The sequence below is a fragment of the Enhydra lutris genome, unplaced genomic scaffold (genome assembly GCF_002288905.1).
Source record: "Enhydra lutris kenyoni isolate GAN:26980312 unplaced genomic scaffold, ASM228890v2 scaffoldscaffold35, whole genome shotgun sequence".
NCBI classification, from domain to species: domain Eukaryota; kingdom Metazoa; phylum Chordata; class Mammalia; order Carnivora; family Mustelidae; genus Enhydra; species Enhydra lutris.
In genome coordinates, this window is record NW_019154119.1 from 4,037,579 (window position 1) to 4,060,393 (window position 22,815).

Genomic DNA, 22,815 nt, shown 5'->3' on the forward strand with positions numbered 1-22,815 from the left:
GATAAAGTGGATAAAATATCAGACTTGGTGGTGGCGTCAACGAGTGCAGAATAGGGGCTCCTGGGTGGCTCAGTGGGTTAAAGCCTCTGCCTTCGGCTCAGGTCATGATCCCGGGGTCCTGGGATCGAGCCCCGCATTGGGCTCTCTGCTCAGCAGGGAGCCTGCTTCCTCCTCTCTCTCTGCCTGCCTCTCTGCCTACTTGTGATCTCTGTCAAATAAATAAATAAATACAATCTTTTTTTTTTTTTTAAGTGCCGAGTAAGTGTTAGTTCTCTTCCTATTCCTTAGGAAATTTCTGGCATCATTGAAATTGATGTCTCCATCATCTACCCTTGAAGGGAGGCCCTGGCTGCATGCATCTTTGAGTCTTGGCCCAGACAGTGTAAGCGCTGCATTGCTTTGGTACCTAGGGCAAGGTTAGCAAGATCACAATTCATGGGCAGGCTTGGATCTAGGGCCCATTTTGAATTTTCCAAAATAGGAAATAGGAGGCCGATGTAGGCCACAAGGGAGTGATATCATGAGAACAGCATATTTACACAGACAATTTTTCCAATTAGCCACAGATATTTTACTATTCAAACAGGTGTGGGTATTATTAACATAGTGCCACTGTCCTAGCAGCTGCTGGACGTGAGACCTGTGCTTCAGTCCTGCTTGGAAGCCAGAATGAGACCTCAGAATGACATGGCAAAAGAGGGGAGAAGCTGTGAAAGAAAAAAATGTGTCAGATCCGCCTCATGTCCCAACACACGTCTTCGGGATGAGTGAGAGCAGAAGGGAAGAATGGGAAAGGAGAGGTGTTGGCCGTGGCTGTGGAGGGAGCAGACGAGGACCCGCACCAGGAGACAGTTGTTGAACTGGTTTGATGGTGAGTGAGTGTGGGCACCGCAGGAGAGAACTCAGGAGAACTTTGTGATGTGTTAGATATGGGGCACGCTGAAACAGGAAGGAGCAGAAACAACATGAGGCTAGCACTAGGTGGCTTAGTGCAAAGCACGGAACCAAGAGTCAGAAGGCCCACCTCTGTCACTTTCCCTCTTGGGCTGTCTCCTCGCCTGTCAGGTGCCGCTGTCAGCCTCCGAGTGGTTTTGTGAGGCACAAATACGATGATTTGTGAGAAAGGGCAGCACAGTTGACAATGTCCTCCAGGAGTGGAGGCAGCACAGTTCACCATGATCGTTCTCATTGTTGTCAGAAAGGAAGCCAGAATGGGGTAGAGTTTGAGGGAGAACATAATAAATTCCATTTCCAATGTGCTAAGGTGGGGGGGAGGGGTGCCTGGGTGGCTCAATCAGTTAGGCAGCTGGCTTTTGGCTTCGGCTCAGGTCATGACCTCAGGGTCCTGGGATCGAGCCCCATGTTGGATTCCCTGCTTAGCTAGGAGTCTGTTTCAGGATTCTCTTTCTCCCTTTGATCCTCTTCCAGCTTGCTCTCTCTCTCTCTCTCTCTTTCTCAAATAAATAAACAAATAAATCTTTTTAAAAAATTAAAAATTAAATAGATGTGCTAAGATGTTGAGATAATATCCAAGTGGAGAGAGCCAGATGTTACAGGGTGAAGTCGAGAGTTAATGAGTCAGGGCCATTATATAGAACAAGAACATGTTTCTGGAAGGGGTTAGGTCTTTCATCTTCCTGGTAACAATTTTAGAGTGTGGACTCCACTGTGGAACTAAGGCTTATTAGCCCTTGCACGGTACAGAATCTATAGAAGACACCTGACGGACAGTGTCCTGGTCTTTCTGGGCTCTGGAAGCCCAGTTGTGACTGCTGCAGCACTGGAGAGCTCTTCCTGGAGGCTCATTCATCTGCATCCTTGGATGTCCACCAGTGTGAAGTACACAGAAGATAGCAAAAACAAATAAGACTGAAATGAGGGGGGAAAAAGGTATAAGAGTAAGTAGACAGGGAATACGAATCAAAACCACAATGAGATACCACCTCACACCAGTCAGAATGGTTAAAATTAACAAGTCAGGAAACGACAGATGTTGGAGAGGATGCGAAGAAAGGGGAACCCTCCTACACTGTTGGTGGGAATGCAAGCTGGTGCAGCCACTCTGGAATACAGCATGGAGTTTCCTCAAGAAGTTGAAAATAGAGCTACCCTACGACCCAGCAATCGCACTACTGGGTGTTTACCCTAAAGATACAAATGTAGTGATCCAAAGGAGCATGTGCATCCGAATGTTTCTAGCAGCAATGTCCACAATAGCCAAACTATGGAAAGAACCTAGATGTCCATCAACAGATGAATGGATAAAGAAGATGTGAGATAGATATATGTATATATATATATATATATATATATATATATATATATATATATACCATATCACACACACACACACACACACACACACACACACACACAGGAATACTATGCAGCCATCAAAAGAAATGAAATCCTGCCATTCGCAACAACATGGATGGAACTAGAGGGCATTGTGCTAAGCGAAATAAGTCAATCAGGGAAAGACAATTATCAAATGATCTCCCTGATATGAGGAATTGGAGAAGCAACATGGGGGGCTTAAAGGGTAGAGAGGGAAAAAATGAAACAAGATGGGATCAGGAGGGAGACAAACCATAAGAGACTCTTAATCTCGCAAACCAACTGAGGGTTGCTGGGGGTTGAGGGGGTCGGGAGAGGGTGGTTGGGTTATGGACATTGGGGATGGCATGTGCTATGGTGAGTGCTGTGAAGTGTGTAAGCCTGATGATTCATATACCTGTACCCCTAGGGCAAATAATACATTATATGTTAATAAAAATAATTAATTTTTAAAGAAGAGTAAGTAGAAAAGAAAGACTAAAGTGGGAACGTAAAAAGAGAGGTTATGGCTAGCTGGATGCAATAATTAAACTAGTGGGGGAAAAAAGATTGGTATATGTCTAAGAATGTAAATCAATGAACTAGGCTGAGCATCATATAAAAAGGGGTGGTGACAAAAGGAAACTTACTTTTCCTGAAAGAAAGCTACAGGCAATCATAAGAAGCATAAAATCAGCTGCTATTTGAAGAAATCATATGATGGTTCTTAATGGAAAGCAGAGTCCTCTTCGTAAAGCAAATGTTCGCTCTCATTTATTAAGTGGGTGAATTGGTGACTTGCACCATTCATCACATTGGTAGAACTTTATTGTCATCTACTAGGACTCTTTAGATTGAAACAAGGATATATGTTGAACCCGAAGTTCAGCTAGAGACATTTTCTACTTTCTCTTCCAAGTATAGCTTCTCGAGTAAGCCCCCGGGAGACCCCACACCACCCGTCCTTCCAAAAGTAGCCACATGGTGAATGATGGAAGATGTGGGCCCCGGATTCAGGACCATCCTACCCACAGGGTCTGATGCCAGAAGATGAACTGGGCAAGCCCATTTCCCTCTCCTGCATCTTTGGACTGAAAAAACACGGCAGTGGTGGCTGAAATTGCCAACCAAAGTTGAAGAAGCAAGAAACAATGAGGGCAGAGGGAGCTGTCAGTACACGGAGGAAAACAGATGTGCAGAGAGAAGCAGAGAAGACACAAGCCATTAGGGAGTGTGCCGGACTCCAAAAATCTACGCTCTTAACACTGCATTGGGCCCTTGACCCCAACCCCCAGTAATTACAATAGGCAGACTGGGCAGCTGTCCCTATTCAGAGGCCCTAAGCTAGTCCCTTCCTCCTCCCACCAATCTGAAATGTGGAAATGAATCTTATTGGTGTAGACCAGGAAAAATCACAACATCAGACTGGATTGAAGAAATTGGGTTGGTACATGATACTCCTGGTCTGGGCTCCCACCTTCTAGGGAAGGGAATGGTGGAATGAATACAGGAGCTAGAGGCTCAGGAAATAGGAGAAAAGATCAGAAAAGTCCCTCTTAGAAAAAGGTTAACTTAAACAGTAGATTAAGAGGAAGCCCAGCAAGAGAGACAGCTACAGGAAATGTTGAAGAGTGGAGGGATCAGTAGAAGACGGCTGCTTTGGATTCCAAGAGGCTGAGAGGAACGGGACACATCCCGTGTGGGAAGGTGAGGCCTCCAGCATGTCCGGAAAATGGGGCTTTGCTTCCTTGTCAGCCAGGTGAGCTCAGAACTGGACTTCCGTGGAGAATTGGAGATGAACATTACCTGATAGGACTAAAAATCACAAGATAAAGCAAATGAATTATATATTTATTATTAATCAATTTCTTCACCAAGCTCTCAGTAGGTGGTCAGATAAGTTTAGGTTTAAGTCGTGAAACCATGTGCCTACCGTTGACCAGCTCCCTGGGATACATAACCTAAGATTTCCACACTCTGTAGCATGCTGGTTGCACACTCTCACACATTGCCTGGGCAAGTTGGGATCAAAGAAAGTAATTGTAACAGGGACCCTGGAAAGATGAGAAGAGAAGGAAGTCGGCAGTCTGAAGGGCCAGGTCAACTTCAAACAACAGCAAAAAAAGCCTTTTTAAAAAAATAAATAAATAAGCTTAAAAATGTCACCCTCCCCCAAGATTTAACACTGCCACTTGAGGGAAATGCTTTCAAGCCATGGATCCTGTAGTCAGTGTAGGTGGTCATGACCAGCACTTTAAAAAAAAAAAAAAAAAAAAAAAAGAATAAGAGCTGTTTAAAAAAATTTGTTTTGTTTTCATTTTACGCACACACAAATGTGTACTCAATTGAGATATAAAATGTATTTCTTGTCTTGTTACATGTCACATAACAACAACAATTAGAAAAACCATGCCCTCTCCCTGGCCTCCTCCCTACTGAAATTATTTCATTTTCTGCACATGTGCATCTTTACTTTCTTTAGTTCCCATAATGAAAACAAAAAATTCCATTTATTTTTTAATATAAAAGTATATTCTTTTTTTTTTTTTTTAAAGATTTTATTTATTTATTTGACAGACAGAGATCACAAGTAGGCAGAGAGGCAGGCAGAGAGAGAGGAAGGGAAGCAGGCTCCCTGCTGAGCAGAGAGCCCGATGCGGGACTCGATCCCAGGACCCTGGGATCATGACCTGAGCCGAAGGCAGCGGCTTAACCCACTGAGCCACCCAGGCGCCCAAAAGTATATTCTAATATGGATTGTGTTTCTCAAGCAATCCTCCCCCTTGCACCTGCAGATTCTTCTATTTTTTTTTTTTAAAGATTTTGTTTATTTACTCAACAGACAGAGATCACAAGTAGGCAGAGAGGCAGGCAGAGAGAGAGGAGGAAGCAGGCTCCTCACCAGGCAGAGAGCCCGAGTCAGGGCTCGATCCCAGGACCCTGGGATCATGACCTGAGCCGAAGGCAGAGGCTTAACCTACTGAGCCACCCAGGTGCCCCTGCAGATTCTTCTATTGCCCCAAAGATCAACTGTGCCCTGGTTGAGAAGCCTTGGACAAAGGCAAGGGAAATCTCATCTCTTGGGGTAGTCCTAGCAGCAGCAATCCCCAGCAAGAAAGCCCTATAAACCTTCTGTTTGGGATTCTAATGTGTTTATTTCATCACCCTATTTCCAGAAAGAACACAAGAGTTCAGTGGGCCGCCAGGAGCCTTATAAGCTGACATTTAGGGTCAGTTCTCTAGCCAACTAATTGGCTAGAACTAATTAGTTCTCTAGCCAACAAATTTAGTTGACTAGAGTTCTCTAGCCAACTAAAGTTAACAGGTGGCATTCTCAGTGTGCCTCTATTCTAGAAATATTAATATATTTTAGCCAGGGTGATCTTTAAAACATTCAATGGCTGGCCAGTGTGGCTACCAGACCATCTGGTATGGTCATCTTTATGCTGACCATAAATAACCAATAGGTGAATTCCACCTGAACATCAACCTGCACTTAGCAGTGAAGGAAACGCATGACTGGATACCTGACCCTCCCCCAGACAATATCTGTGGATTGTAAGAAGACATCTCAGAGCAAGAATGAGAACCGGTCAACACTGAAAGTGATCAGTGAAGTTTAAACTTTTTTTTTTTTTGAAGTTGAAGCTAGCAATAAGCAGATATGGTATGGGAGAGAGCAACACACAAGAATGAAATGAGGAAAAGTCTTCAAGAAAAACAGACATCTGGAAATAAGAAGAAAAAGGTAATGTAGGTTTTTAAAAATAGGTATGGGACACCTGGGTAGCTCAGTCGGTTAAGCATCCAACTCTTGAATTCAGCTCAGGTCATGATCTCAGCGTTGTAGATGGAACATTGCGTAGGGCTCCGTGCTCAGTGGGGAGATTGCTTGTCCCTCTCCCTCTGCTCCTCCCCCTGCTCTCTCTCAATCTCTCTCTTAATCAATAAATAAGTGAAATCTTTTAAAAAATAATAATAATAAAATTTTTAAAATATAAAAAGGTATAAAAGTCTATAAGGGACAGATAGAAGCGAAAAGCAAAAAAAAAAAAAAGGCTCAGAAGAGCCAAGATAATAAAATGAAGATCAATCATATCTTACTAGATTAGCCCAAGTCTGGAAAAATAAGACAGGAATAAGAAGAATATATCCAGGATGCCTCAATGGAAAGAATATATATTAAGGGACAGAGATAGGAAATTGCGTCGTTTCCTCTTAGACATTCAAGCACCCAGGGAACCCTACTTGCTTTTGGGATCTGGAATCCAGGACTAGGTTCAGAGATGAGGAAAGACTGGCCCATGGGCTGTAACTTATGGAGCCAAGGGAAAGACAGCATGCATGGGCAAACCTGGGAGCGTGCCAAACAGAGAGTCCCACGGAAGTGCCAAGCCAAAGGATCTGGGCTAAGGGTCAGAAATAACCAGGTGCGGGGCAAGGGGACGGGAACTGAGATCCCAGGACAAGGCAAGTGGTTTGTAATGACAGGTGGGAGGCAGAGCCTGGGGGTTTCCCAGGGCACTGGACTACCCATGCAGAGGATTTTTGTGGGGCTATTTAGGGTACTAAGCTGGTTTTACATAAATGCAGTAGAGCCAAACCCTTAACCTCAGCAAGACAGAATAGCCAAAAATAGCTACAAAAATGACAGTAATTATTCTTTAGGCCCATCAGTGAGCCTTGGTTTGAATCTTGGTTCCACCAATTGCTGGTCGCAAAATGGGCAAAATGGGCATACTGACCTGTTACTTAATCTCCCCCTACCCTGAGTTTTCTCATCTTTTAAAATGCAAATGATAATACTTTTACACTCTCTCCCTGGATGATTACACCAGAAAACAGTATTAAGTGTCTCCATGTTGACAACTCTCTAATTCATTTTCCAACCCAAATCTCTCCTCAGTCTCAGGCTCCTGCATCCAAACACAATGCAGACTTAACAAAGGTAAAATGAAATGACTCAGAGTCCAGAATCCTGATTCTTATCGAAAATGCTTCACCTCCATAAATGGTACCATCACTTGACTCCTTGCTTGCTCTTTCTCAGTCCCACCTAACATCCAATCCAATAACTAATAGAATAAAATCCAAAATTCTTTCCAAGGCCATGGCCGGTGTCCTTAAGACCTTCTATCCTTGCCTTAAAATGAATCTGCCATGGTCAGAAAAATGCACAAGATCTCTCTAATGGCATCTGTCTCCCTGACCATGGCCCCACCCCCTTTCCACTTCTCTGCTCCCAAGTGCTGCCGTTCTGAGTTTTTCCAAGCCCTGTTTGGTTACAGGCTCTCCCAAATTTCTCCAACCCTCCTGGCATTTATAACCTCTTTGGGATATACTTCCTTGGATCTACCTCAGCTCTCTTCCTCAGCAAAGGTTCTGTTATTTTCCCACTGGTCTCTCTGGTCCCACTGGTCTTTGAATCACCACAAAGAAACACTTCTAAATTTGTTTAAGCTTCAGTAAAACTTGGTGGCGCACAGAATGACATCAGGTGGAGCAGAGTGGGACAGCAGAAACAATAAAGGACTTTGAGAGAAAATGTGTTAGAGACATCCACACCAAAAGGTAGAGCTTTTTTTTTTTAATGGATTGCCTGCCTGTCATATATTATTAAATCTTGCCTATGCATTTAGAGTATATGTTAATTTTTTTAAAGATTTTATTTATTTATTTGACAGAGAGAGATCAAGAGAACAAGCAGGAGGAGTGGCAGGCAGAGGGAGAGGGAGAAGCAGGCTTTCCACCAAGCAGGCAGCCCGATGTGGGGCTTGATCACAAGACCCTAGGATCATGACCTGAGCTGAAGGCAGCTGCTTAACTGACAGAGCCACTCAGGCACCCCAAGGTATAGATTTTTATGAAAAAATATTAGCAGGTTGGAAGGACTCAAGATCATCCTGAAGCAAAGGAGCTGGCCTATCCCCGGGCTGTTCCTCTTTGTAATCCTTCTTCCTCCCCATTACACCAGGGCTGCCTCTCCCACCTTTTGCCATTCCCATCTCACAGCAAAACCACAACGTGCAGCCAGACGGTTGGGTTATCAACCTCTAGTACACTTGCATGAAGGAGTGCAGTCCATAAAAGGCAGCATGATAAAGCATTCAAATGCCAGTGTTTTTGCCCCATCCCTCTAATGTGTGGTTCATATGGAAACCTCAGAAATAGTCAGGAAGCTGAGAAGCATTGTGTGCGGTAAAGAAGCAAAAGGAGTGGGGACATGTGCTTCACTGGGAGAGCAGGTTAAAAGTGATACAGCTTTCCTTCCCTCTTTGAAGAAGGTACGAGATACAAATTCAGGAAGGTAATCCTTCATGGAGAATAATGGCTTATTTTTTTTTTTAAGATTTTATTTATTTATTTGATAGATCACAAGTAGGCAGAGAGGCAGGCAGAGAAGGGGGGGAGGCAGGCTCCCTGCTGAGCAGAGAGCCCGATGCGGGGCTCGATCCCAGGACCCTGAGATCAAGACCTGAGCTGAAGGCAGAGGCTTTAACCCACTGAGCCACCCAGGCACCCCTAATAATGGCTTATTTTAAATGCAGCTTCCAGGCAGGTATTCTTGCCCGACTCTTCTTTCTCTATGCCCTCTAGGATAGCCAACCCCTGTTTTGTTCATTGTAGTAGCTCCACCAATGAGCCCAGTGCCTGGAATGTAGTAGATACCCATTAAACCTATGTTGGATAAATGTAATCACTATGGCCAACCCAGTGCTCCAACTTCTCCCTGCCTTTTGCATTTTACACATTTTTTTGTTTTTTATGTAAATTTTTCAATCTTCAGAACACAGTCGGTTCTCTCAGAATAACCCAGGCAGCCTGGCCAGACAGGGACTCAGAGATCTCAAATGATGAGCACAGACTATCAGAAAACGTGCCTAATGCTTCTCATTCTTCAGAGAATGTTCAGGTCCCACAGCTTGTCCATGCTTCTGAAGAAGAGTGCCAGAGGCAGAATTTTCCTCCTGTCTTACAGAGGAAACTGAGGCCCAGAGAGTATGAATAACTTGTGCGGCTTTCCTCAGTTCTAGAGTGGCGATGCCAGAAATTTTCTGGAACTTTGGAAAATGCCTGAGCTAACCAGACTCTGAATAATATTTGCAATCTCCATGGGCCTCGTCTTCCTTTATAATAAGGAATAACAATGTCTACCTCAGAGGATTATTCTATTCCAAAAACTGAATTAAAGTAGGTAATTAAAATACAGTGATATAGAAAAATGTGTACAAATTAGATACACAAAAATAATAGTTTCCTTCTACCCCCTGAGTGGAAACAGCAGGCACAGTTTTGTGAAGATAGTAAAACGATCTGTTGATTATTTAAACATTTTTTTTTCTGAAAATAAAGATCACATGAATAATAAATCAGTATTTATAGTAACCTAATTTAAAAAGCATTGCAACAATGTTAATTCTTCTGTCATTTATGTATTGTCCTAAGCTCACACGTGTGTGCACACGTGTATGTGCATGCACACATATACACATATGAGTGTGCTGAGAACTTCCTCGTTACCCAGCTTGAGAAGAGAGGCAGCAGACAGGGACCCAGGAAGCAAGGGTGAAGAAGCTCCCACTTCATATGGGTTCTGAGACAATTTTCCCCTTCCCTCAGGCTGAGGTATTCTGCCATCTGTTTTGATTAAACCTTTCAAAATTCAACTTGTGTTTTTCCTTCCATTCCTTTGAAATCTCCTCTAATTCAACAGTCTTTAGGTTTTCTTCTTTCCCTCAACCACCATCTGGTGCTTCTATTAAAAAAAAAGAAAAGAAAGGAAGAAAAAAAAGAAAGAGAGAGAGAGAGAAAGAGAAGAAAACACATACAACAAACACTTTTGAGTTCCTTGGAAGAAAGGTATAATGATGAGGATAATTTATTCCCATAGTGAGGCCCATTACTATTTCCATGGCAACAGACTGTGATGTTCTGAACATGGGACTTTGTGATTATCACAAGAACAGGATGGCAAAAGGCCCTGCTCAGACTCTTTGTCCTTGTGGATTCTTCGGGTAGTCACCCTTGGTGGCTCCCAGTTGTCTACAGAGTTATGTCCAAAGGTCTTAGCGTGGCATTCAAGGCCTTCTCTGTCTGGTCCAATCATTCGAGGCTTGTCATCTATTAAGCCCAGAGTCCCTGGAACCCTGGCCCTTCCCTACAGCTCACTGTGTCCTGGACACATCACACTCTTTCACACCTCCATGCATTTGCCTCTCTCATTTTTCCTTACATCCCTCCTTCTACTTCCTTTTTTTTTTTTTTTTTTTTTAACTTAATGAAATCCTCCTTATCCTCAAGGTCTGGCTCAAATGTCACCTTTAGATGGACTCTTCCATGGCTCACCCAAACAGCAGAAATAACTCTTCCATGCTCCCAACATTTTGGTCAAACTGGTATAGTGACACCTAAGTTTTTTTTTTTTTTTTTTAATTTTTATTCTTAAGTAATCTCTACACCCAATGTGGGGCTTGAACTCACGATTCCAAGATCAAGAATCACACATTCTACCAATCAAGCCAGCCGGGCACTATGATACCTGACTTAAAGAAAAAAAAAAAGTTCTATTTATATCTCTTTTATCTGAATTTGAATTATTTGCTGTTGGGATCGGCACCTGTTTCGGTTTTTAGACCACCCCAATTAGTTTGCATGATTTCCCAAAATGTCCCCTTTCTTATTGCCCTAGAGGGGCAGGCATTTCATCACCCTTTTACCGTTAAGGTTTGGAAAATGTAAGTGACTTTGATAGGTAGTAAGTGGCAGAGCCAGAAATTCACTGATAGAATGGAAAGATCGTGGACTTAGGAGTCAGGCATATCTGGTCTCAACCTAACCTTCCCTTCCTCTCTAACCTTCTGTTTCTTCCCCTGGAAATGAAGATTATATGACATCATGTATGTGAAGGTGCATGGCACATAGTCACCACTCAGGTCATGGTAATATTCTTCTTTCCCTCTTTCTAGAAGAATCTAGAATCAAAATAAAAGTTTTCTTCCATTTTTGTTTCCCATATTTTTATGTGGTACTGAAATTCAGATGAAGAAGCAAAATGACTGTCATCAGCATCTCCCAGAGGGGGAGAAAAAAAAATATTTGCCTTAATTCCCTTATCTGGAATCTGGTTCAGTGAGGCAAGCTACCTAACAGAGTTGTAAAAATTAAAGGAAGCAGTGTATGGGTACCTGAAGCTCTGATCACAGCGTTTGGTATGCTGTTCAGTACTCAGGATGCTCGCAATAACATGATTACTACTACCTCATTAGCATTATTATTATCATTATTTTGGGCACGACGGAACAATAGGCCCTGTGAGAATGACAGAAATTAGCAAGACGGTCTCAAGACTCTGTCTTCCCACTTTTCCCCCCTACAGCCTGCCTCTGTACACGCGTGTCTGCACAGTCATTTCCTCCTATTAGATTGTAGGTTTTAGATAGGGCTTTGGTGCCTTATCTGCAATTCTTTCTGTTGGGTGGACCCAAAACAAAGCCTTTCAGAGGAGGAACCTTCAGTAAAATGCTGAATGATACTTCTCCAAAACGAGCACTGAGCCTGAAATGAGGCTCAAAAGCCTCTGGCTTTCTCACCATCACTACAATGTTAATTTTCAGTGGTGGTATATTGGCGGGGGAGCCATTTTGGGGAAGATCATATACATCAAGGGGTTACTGGATAGAGCCTTTTGATATATTATGTAGCTAAACTTGTAATGTTTCCTCATAGGACATAGATGATTCCCAGATTAGAAGACAGACAGCTCCTGATCTCTGGGGGATGTGGGAGGGTCTAAGGAAATTGTCCATGGAAACACGTCCACCAGGCATCAAGCACAGCCCCACCCGGGTGACCCAGTGGCAGGATCACTTAGGTAATCATTCAGCACATGCTTTACTGAGTACCTCCTTCATTTTAGGCCCAGGGTTGAACAAAGCAATACCATGAAATCCTGTTTAGCAACCTGCGGTCTCCTCCCTCGATCCCACCAAACCAACCACCTAATGAGAAGGAATATTACTACCTTCAGATAAAGGAGATATGGCTCAGGGTGTTTAAGTGACTTGCTCCAATATCACACGCATAAGTGACCGAGGAAGGAATTAAACTTAACCCAAGTCTCTAAGATCCAGGGCTCCGATACAATCCCTGATGTATCTCCCCGACTCCTGGAACCACTTGCCGGGTCCCCAAGATTCATTGCTGGTGATCACACCCCCCAGGCAGGTGCTGGCCAGTCTGCCCCCTTTCTTATTGTCTGTCATGCTACAGTCAGAATCAGAGTTAGCTTTGTTGGCTCTCCTTCTGGCCATCACTTAGAGTGCAGTCTCTGATCTGTGCCTTCTTAGGAATGGTCAGGGCCCACAGCACTCAGGGTGTAAAGGATAACAGTGGGGAGACTAGTGGTGTGGTATATCCCTTAATAGCTTCCTTTCTAGAATCCACTCCCCCCCACACACACACCAACTTTATTTTATTTTATTTTATTTTGTTACAGCTGGGGTAGGGTGGGGGGCATTGATTCTGACTCACCACACACTTTGAGAGGCTCTGACTCATCTCAGCTCTGGTGTTCTTCCAACTCTGTTCAGAACACTGTGGGTGCCCTTCCCAGCTGCCCAGGAGCAGCCAGACCCGTTCAGATGTGCTTGCTTCAGCCCTAAATGACACCAAGTTCATTAGTAAATTAGACACACACACAAGAATCAAAGACTCCCCAGCAACCAACAGGGCTTAGGCAAGTTTTCGTTGAAGCCAAGATTAATGTGCAATACCATTAGAATGAATTAACTGCTTTGCATTCAAGCATGTGGTTTACAACTACATTGGTAGTATTATTGATAGTTAAAGGTTTATCTTAAAGCTTAAAAACTTATAAAAGTTACCTATGGATATTAAATATTAGTAGTTGAAAGCTAACCGTAATTCTTTCAAGTTAGGTATAAGTTAGAAGAAATAAACTTCTCTGTATTCATTATTTTATAGTGCTGTATAATAAAACACCATCCTGACTTTGGGAATTTGTAAAGGATCACATTTATCAAAAGAAGCAAGCTTTAACTGCTTAACTGCTTCTAGAATTACCCTTTGGCTGTTCCCAGATAGTAAATGGCAGGTGTTTCTTCAAGTACATAAAGGGCTCCAAGTTCATTTAATTGTTCCTGATTGCTATTTTAATCACTCTGCAGTGACTCCGTTTCAAAAAAAGAATTTTGCATGTGGTAGAATTTGGGCGTTACACTGTCTTTTCTTTCCACGAGCCTGTCCTGATTCACTCTCCCCAGCAGAAGCTTCTCCCTGCTCACTTATTATCAAAAGGGCTTTGCTGCTGACCCTAACTTGTAAACCTTCCATTTCCAGCATGTGTCATCTTCCGTGAGGAGGTGGTTTTTATATTATATCAAAAAATGGTCTCGTCCTACAATGAGTACCCAGCATAACAACAACGAACAACTTCCTTTTGGGGAAAGTTGGCTTTCTCTCCACTTTTGAGAACAGATGTTCGTGTGTTCTAATGAACCCCCATCCAGCATCTCCTCTGACTTGCTTCCTTTGACATCAAGCTTCTTGTTTCCTGACACCTTCCACACTTGAACTTCCTGTACCTTTGCAACGCCAATTTGCAAAGATAGAGTTATAGGCGGGCAGTGGGATTTTTGCTACCTCCCCTGGCCACATTTTTTTAAAAAACTGTTTCCTAGTAATTTGTGTTCTGCAAGAAATGAAACTGAGCCACGGTTCTGCAGAAACTTGAGAATGTCCTCCCTAGAGGACTCTCCCTTGCTCAGCCTCCTGAGGACCAGCACCGGTGATCTTCCCTCCCGGTGAGGACCCTCAGCTCGTATATTTTAGATGTCTTTGGAACCAGGGAGTTTGGTAGGACAAAGGACGTTTTAAGGATTTAAAGAGAAAAGAAGCCGCCTACATTGAACTCATTCCCGTGCCGATGTTATTACTGTCCCTGCTTCTGACGCCGCCTGTGTTCTGGCTTTTAGGATTGTTCTCCCAGCTTTGCTCTGAAATGTAAAGCCCCATTGCCCACTGCAAGTCTTAATGAAAAGCAGCTCATAAGCAAGTTACGTAACCTAATTGTAATCCAGGGATCAGCTTGGTTATATTATTTAAAGAAATAGCATCCATTTTCTGTGACCTGATTTAGAAAAGAAACGGAGGGAAGAAAAAAAAATAATACCCACTTTAGCATTCGGCTCCCTGCGCTCATTCTAATGAGAACACTTGTAAATAATTCAGAAACAATGACTTTTAAGAACATTAAACCCAATTTAGCTCGGGGGTTCTATCTCAAAGCAGCTTTAGCCACTTAAAGCAAATGATAAATGATCGTGAAATATGGAGATTGTTTTTGCAGACAATTTAATCATTTCGTGAGTTTAATTTCCTCATCAGTTCCACACGCGTGAAGTCGACTAGAGGCACGATGCTAGGGAATGCTGAGTGCATGAGCCATGCTCTCAGGAAGCTTACAATCTGGTTAGGGTCGATAATGATGTACCACCACCAGCTCCACAATTGGAACAAATGTACCATAGCCTTGTAAAATGTTAACAGTAGGGAAAACGGGGTTGGTGGTTGGTGGGGGGGTTTGCAGCAACTCTGTGCCATTTTTGCAACTTTTTTTTTTTAATCCAAAACTATTCCAAAATTAAAAGTTTATTTTTAAAAACCTGGATCAGGAAACAGTTGGGTACACAAATAGAAATGCGTCCATGCTTATTGCCTGGTTTATGGAAATAAAACCAGGCCTGCCTAATAGACAACTTCATAAGTTCGCTTTGTGAATTTCAGAAGCACACGACTGGGTTAATCATAATCCTGATTCATGTTATTAGTGTGTCATGAATCACGGACTATGATTGGTTCTTCGGTCCTTATGTAAACCTCATCTAATTGATTGATACTTATGTATTATAATAACATAATAAACCACCCAGACACACCTTTCAATCCCAGAGCTAGAAGGCCTCCATGACGTACATTAACTTACGTAGTTCCTCTTCCATCCCATCCCCGAACTGTCCCCTCAGTAGTAACCATTCTCTTAAATTTTGCTTCTGTCATACCCTTGCTTTTCAACACACTTTATTACCCATACATTTGGGCCTAAACTTTAAGCTAGGTTTATTTGCTTTTGAATTTACATGTTGTCTTCTGACTTACTCTTTTGGTTCAACGTTATGTTCCTAAGATTTATTAATAATGTTGTGACTATAGTTAATTCATTTTCACTGTCGTGTAATATTCACTAGCAGGAATTTACCACAATTTATTTCACCACGTCCATCGGTGGTTTCTAAATTTTTCCTCTTACAAATGGGTTCTGCCACAAACACTCATAGGTGTCTCCTGGGAAATGTGTGCTAACATGGCCATTGAACTAGAGCTTTATGTGACTGAACGATCTTAAAACAACATAAGACTCAAAGCTTAACAGTTCACTTAAGAAATCATGTCATGTGTATCCAGGGAAGAGCATGTAGTATAAATTCTTCACCTTTGAGGCAAAGCACAACAGGAATGAGACACTAATTGCATGTCAGTTGAGATTTGATTTGGCTCTCCCATGAAATTGAAATGAATATTGGCTTAAATATCCATATTGCTGTCCTGTAAAACATCCAGACAGGAGAGGCCTACAACTGGCATGGCAAGGTCTACAAAGTTGTCATGGATCTTGGCTTCTTCCAGCTTTCCAGCTTGCAACCCTAAGAGTGTGACCTTTGTCTTCATGATCCAAAAGGACTGCTCAACTTCTAGCCCTTATCTCTGCTTCTTAGTCAGTAAGAAGGAGAAAGAAAGTGGGTGGGGGGAAATGCACACCTTCCATTCAAGTACTCTTCCCCAAATGGCACATGACATTTCTGAAGATTTTATTTATTTATTTGACAGAGAGAGAGAGTTAGAGAGAGCATGAAAGGGGAGAAGGTCAGAGGGAGAAACAGACTCCCCATGGAGCTGGGAGCCTGATGTGGGACTCGATCCTGGGACTCCGGGATCATGACCTGAGCCGAAGGCAGTTGCTCAACCAACTGAGCCACCCAGGCGCCCTGCACATGACATTTCAAATGACATCTCATGAACCAGAAGGTAGACACATAGCGCAAACCTCATTTCAAGAAAGACTGTAAAGTGTACTGTTTATTCTCGTCATCCCTGTCCTCAGCTAAAAATTCTATTACTAAAGAATAATGGGAAAGGGACTTTGAAGACAATTAACAGCCTCTGAGAAAATTACCACAGCTAAAGTGAGAGCAGAAAGGAACACAACCCTACAAAGATTTATGTTGAAAAGTATAAAGAAAAAATAAACACTGATAATATCACCACCCAGTGGTTACCACCATTAATTTTTTTGAGATATATTCTTCCACACTTTTCATCCATATATACAACCAGTGTATCCATAATTATACCTATATTTCTATAAATGTAGCCATACATTACTTTTAAAGGGACTATTTTAATTACTGCAGTAAGTCAAAGGGAAAGAGAACCAGGTTGTTTTTCTCCCTTTAAACTCTTAATAAGCTTCATGGGAAAACCAACATTGGAGTAACTACAGGAAAGAGGAGAGTGTGTTCTATAATTGCATGTTTATATTTCTCAGAGTTGCTAAATGCAAAACAACTTTAGCTGCATACCGTGTACCCTGAAATAAGGTTTTATAGGTGAATTTAAAAGAAAGATGATTAGCCATCCTAGAAAAGATACAGTCATGTCTTCAATAGGAAAAGTGACCAGAAAAATTCACGGACACAAGAAATCTGAGGAAATCCATCAGTAGAGTTTCCTAGACCACAGGTAGGGAGAACGAATATCTATAATTATCACTCCTAAGCATACCCTACCAGATGAGCACAAGAGAGGCTCTTTGGGGATCTTTTCTCTGTGAAAGAGTCTTCTAAATAGTGAACCAACATGACATAGGGCCATGGTCAAGAAAAAGGACAATTATATAGGGCTGCAAATACACTCCATAAATGTACTGGGACTATGTTCCTATCTTCATGGAGACCACGGTACAGTAGAGGAGACAGAGAGGAGCCTATAAAGATAAGTGGACTTTAGTGTATGCCAAACACTGTACAAACCACTTGACATGCATTACTGAGTTTAATATTTAGGACAGTCTATTCTTATTCTTCTCCCCTTTGACACATGAAGTAAATTAAGCTATAGGCTAGGCAAGTTGGTTGAGGTCAACAAAGCTAGTGAGTAGTGGAGCTGAGATCCTACCCCCGGGTCTATCAGATATTACAGCCCCTGCTCTGGACAACCCAAGTAGTTAATGTTATAACAAAAGCTCGTATAAGATTGTGAGGGAACGCATAAAAAGCACCAGATACCTGTCAGGGGGAAACTTGTAAAGCAGCACAAAAATGAAAAAATGTGAAGTATAAATACGTAAGCAGTGTTGAAATAAAGATGAATTGTAAGCATTGATAAACAAATGGAGAAGACAAGATCTCCGCATGGGAGCTTATTAAGGCTGGATTTTAGAAGCAGCCTTTTTAGTTTTGTGATTCACTGCATAATTCCATCCTATATCATCTGATATCTTTACCCCTGTTTAAGTAGTTAGTCATATATTAATAACCTTGCTTTTTATCAAGGTATTTTTTCCTGCAAGTTGCCTCCATATATAGATTACTGGCCATAAAAAGCAAAATGCAACATATTCGATTCTTTGTTTTCTGGATCCCTAACAGAGGGACACACTAGCATACAAGGCACACAGTACATGTATGAGTTGAAATGATGCATACTTATTTAAAGTTGATTCAAAGTGATCTATATAGAAGATATGCAGAGAAGATCCAACATATGGATAATGGGGAGGGGGTCCCTGAAGAATAAAAACAAAATATTAAAATAGAAGAGATACTTAAAATTAGAATCCAAGAGAAATGTCTAGAAATAAGGGAAGATTTGGATCTACATTTTGAAGGGAACATACAGAGATGAGATGGAGATTAGGTGGGGACCAGAGTCCATTGGTCCTTGTAGGCCACTATAAGAAATTTCAATTTTGTTCTAAGTGCAATAGGAATTTGGAGGACTTTAACCAGAGGCACGATTGATTACACAAAATGGAAGTAAAAATGTGCACGGCCCTGAAAAAAAAAATGAAATATGAGAATTAAGCCATGGTATTACTTTATAACACAAGGCCTTTCTGCTTCCACATTACCTGTGGCAATCTCTTACATTCTTCGTGCATGGGACCCCTCCCTTTTCTTCCCACTTATGATGAGGCAAACTTTATACCAACCTTTTTGGCATAAAGAATTGGGAAACTAAGAATACCAAGCAGTTTAGGGATTAAGGGTGTGAAATGAGCACTAGAATTGTTGAGATAAGCCTAGAAAGCATTGCTAGGTGATAGGCACGGGAAGTGACCGGGTAATCAGAAACCTGTTGCTAAGGTAGAACAAGCTAAAATTACAGTGCAGGGCTGGAGAGGAGAGAGTATGAGGAGGAATATTCAGGAAACAAAAGCTAGGGACAAGGCCTAGAATTCTTTCTGTTCACCGTACCCTGGAATATCAAAGTGTTTATTCAAGAGAAGGTGGTAGAAAAGGAATCAGAGAAAGAAACAATCAGGAAGATTTTAAAAGAAAAATAAATGATGCCTTGCATACAAACCTATACTTTGGTGAGTGGAGAAGTATTAGGCCCTCCCCTGTCAAACTTTTGTCATTTTAATATCACTATTATCTTTTTTTTTAAAGATTTATTTATTTATTTATTTGACAGAAATCCACAAGTAGGCAGAGAGGCAGGCAGAAAGAGGGAGGGAAGCAGACTCCCTGCTGAGCAGAGAGCCCGATGCAGGGCTTGATCCCAGGACCCTGGGATCATGACCTGAGCCGAAGGCAGAGGCTTTAACCCACTGAGTCACCCAGGGGCCCCTCACTATTATCTTTTTCTTGTATTCTCTGGATTCTTAATTTTTCATTCTCTACCTCTCAGATTGTATGTAATTTCCTTTAAGATTGAAATTCTTTTGTGGAGGGGCGCCTGGGTGACTCAGTGGGTTAAAGCCTCTGCCTTTGGTTCAGGTCATGATCCCAGGCTCCTGGGATCGAGCCCCACATCTGCTCTCTGCTCAGCAGGGAGCTTGCTTCCCCCTCTCTCTCTGCCTGCCTCTCTGCCTACTTATGATCTCTGCCTGTCAAAAAAATAAATAAATAAATAAATAAAATTCTCATGTGGAGTGTTTTGTGCTGACAGCATGGAATATTAAACTATTGTGGGCCGACTTTCACTACAAATATATTAAAATGCTGTATAAAATCATACAAAAAATTTTAACTAGTCAAGATGGAGAGAAAGAAAGAAAGAAAGAAAGAAAGAAAGAAAGAAAGAAAGAATAAACAGAGAAGGAGACTCTTTGTCAAGAACAAAAAGTGGATTCAAAATCAGAGCAGTAGACTTTAATTATCCTGTAGGAACCTAGCGAAGTGGGATACTAGACTTTGATATAAGGGATTTGAGCTGGAGGCTGGGAATTAGACATCCATGAAGGGAAAAATACATGACCCTCAACTTGAAAAAGTTGGAACTAGGACTTTGCCAAGATGGTCTATTAAATTCATGACAAGGGAACTAAAAAAAGAGGCATCCCAATGGCCCACAGAAGTTGCGAAGAAGCTCTATGCCCAAAACTAGATGGATTACATGTCCATCAGGGGAATAAAAACTCTAGACAATTCAAATGAGGGTATAGGTTTCATATTTTTAGTGCCTGTAGGTATAGAAGTCCCTAATTGGTCTAGGACTCACAAAATTTCCCAAGCCTTGGCAAGAGAAAATATAAAACATCAAAGTAGAGTGACTCTCACAGTTCAAGGGACTAAGATGAGAAAAAAGAATATTTCATATCCTCCAAAATGATTTCATAATATACAAAAGAGATGAAGAAATGAACCAGCGTGAGGTAGAGCTCACACACACAATAGAAAGAATTTATGTGCTACAAACTAGGTATAACAGCAAATGAGAAAGAGAATTCTAGATATTTAAGTTAAAATGACAAAGGAGTTGACACCAAAAACATGACTCTTAAAGGAAAAATTGATAAATTGTACCTCATCAAAATTTAAAACTTCTGCCTTCCAACAGACCCCGTGAAATGATGAAGATAAGCTACAGACTCGGGAAAAATGTTGGCAAGCCACACATTCAACAAAGTACTTGTATCTAGACAATACAGGAACTCTCAAAAACTGAACAGTAAAAAAAAAAAAAAAAAAATTCATTTAGGAAATGGACAAAAGATATGAACAGACATTTCCCCCAAGAAGATAGACAGCTGACAAGCACATGAAAAGGTGCTAGACATCATTAGCCACTGGGGAAATGCAAAGCATTACAATATACCACTGCACACCTATTAGAATGTTGGTGAGACTATGGAGAGACTGGATCATTCATACAGTGCTAGGACATAGCCATTCTGGAATACAGTTGACTTTTTGAAACTAAACACGCAATCATCATATAACTCAGCAACTGAACTCTTGAGCATTTATTTATTCCAGAGAAATGAAAAAAAGTTTTTTTTAAAGATTTTATTTATTTATTTGACAGGCAGAGATCACAAGTAGGCAGAGAGGCAGGCAGAGAGAGAAGGGGAAGCAAGCTCCCTGCTGAGCAAAGAGCCTGATGCGGTGCTCGATCCCAGGACCCTGGGATCATGACCTGAGCCAAAGGCCAAGGCTTTAACCCACTGAGCCACCCAGGTGCCCTGAAAAAAAATTTTATTTTAAAGATTCCATCCATTTATTTGAGGGACAACAAGCAGGGGTCGTAGAGGGAGAGGGAGAAGCAGACTCCCTGCTGAGCAAGGAGCCAAATGCAGGTCTCAATCCCAGGACCCTGGGATCATTACCTGAGCTGAAGGCAGCTGCTCAACCACCCAGGTGCCCCCAAAAATGAAAAGTTACATTTACACAAAATCTGTATGTGAATAGTCATAACAGTTCTATTCATATAAGCATAAAACTGGAAACAACCCAGACGTCTTCAGCTGGTGAAAGTTCAAGCAACTTTGGTATATTCCAGCCATAGAATACTACTGAGCAATAAAAAGGAGTGAACTATTAATTACAAACACAACTTGGATAGATCTCAAGGAGATTATGCTGAGTGAGACAAGCCCATCTCAAAGGTTACATACTGTATTATCCAATGTATATAACATGCTTGATATAACAAAAGATAAAAATGGAGAACAGATTTGTGGTTGCTAGAGGTCAAGAACAGGGTAGGAGAGTGAGGGAATTGGGTGTGGTTCTAAGAGCAGCCCGTGCCTTGCAGGGATGGGGCACTTCTGTATCTTCATTGTGGTGGCCGTTCCACAAAGCTATACATGTTAGAAGACTGCATAAAACTACACACACACACACACAACACACAACTAAACACACACACACACACACACACACACACACAATTGAGGAAAGATATCTAAGAAAGAAAAGAAGCTATGATAAAGAAAACCTAGGCAGATTTTTAAAATATGAACAAAACCTTTGGAAATGAAAAATATTGTCACTGAAGTAAAAAAAAAAATATTGTCACTGAAGTAAAAAGTTAAAAGACAAATTAAACAGCATATTAAACCTAGCCAAGGAGAGAATTTGTTACCTGAAAAATAAGATTTGAATAAGTCACACAGAATGCGGTCGGAGAGATCAAGACATGGAAAATGCATGACAGAATTAAAAGAGAGGACACAATGAGAAGATGCCATATCCCCCTAACAGAAACTCCTTGAAGGAGAAAATAGGGCAAGAGGCAATGTTCAGGGAAAATAGATGAAGATTTTCCATACTTAAAGAAAGTTGTAAACGCTCATATTGAAGGACCAGGCATGAAAACACACCAACCAACCAACCAAAACAGGCAAGTCATGGCAAAACTACAGAATACCAGAAATAAAGAAGTCTCAAAAGCAACCAGAGGAGAAGGACGTATTAACACAAAGACTGGCAGCAGATTTCTCCCCAGTAACAATAGAGTTTGAAAGATTAGATTTGTATCTTCAAAGAAATAATAGTAAGAGAAAAAAACTAACTAATAATTATACACACTAACATATCTTCTAAAATAAGGCTAAAATTAAGTCATTTTCAGGCAAAAAGAGAAAAAGTTTATTACTCTCTGGCTCTCACTGGAAGATCCGTGATAATTACTTTTTCCTGGAGTTCCAGAAGAAAGAAATCAAAAGTGAAGAAATGAGATGCAAAAAACAGTTGAGAGATAAATTGGCAAACATGTAGGTAAAATGGACACAAATATCAATTATAAAACATCAATAATATTGAGGACCAGAGGACAGAAATCAAATATTAAATTAAATAATTTAATTTAATAAGTATAATAATTTATTAAGTAAATTAAATATGAGTGAAGAAGAACATGTCAAATGGGAAGTGGGGAGATTAAATTTAAAGAATTTAAGGCCTTAGTGCTGTT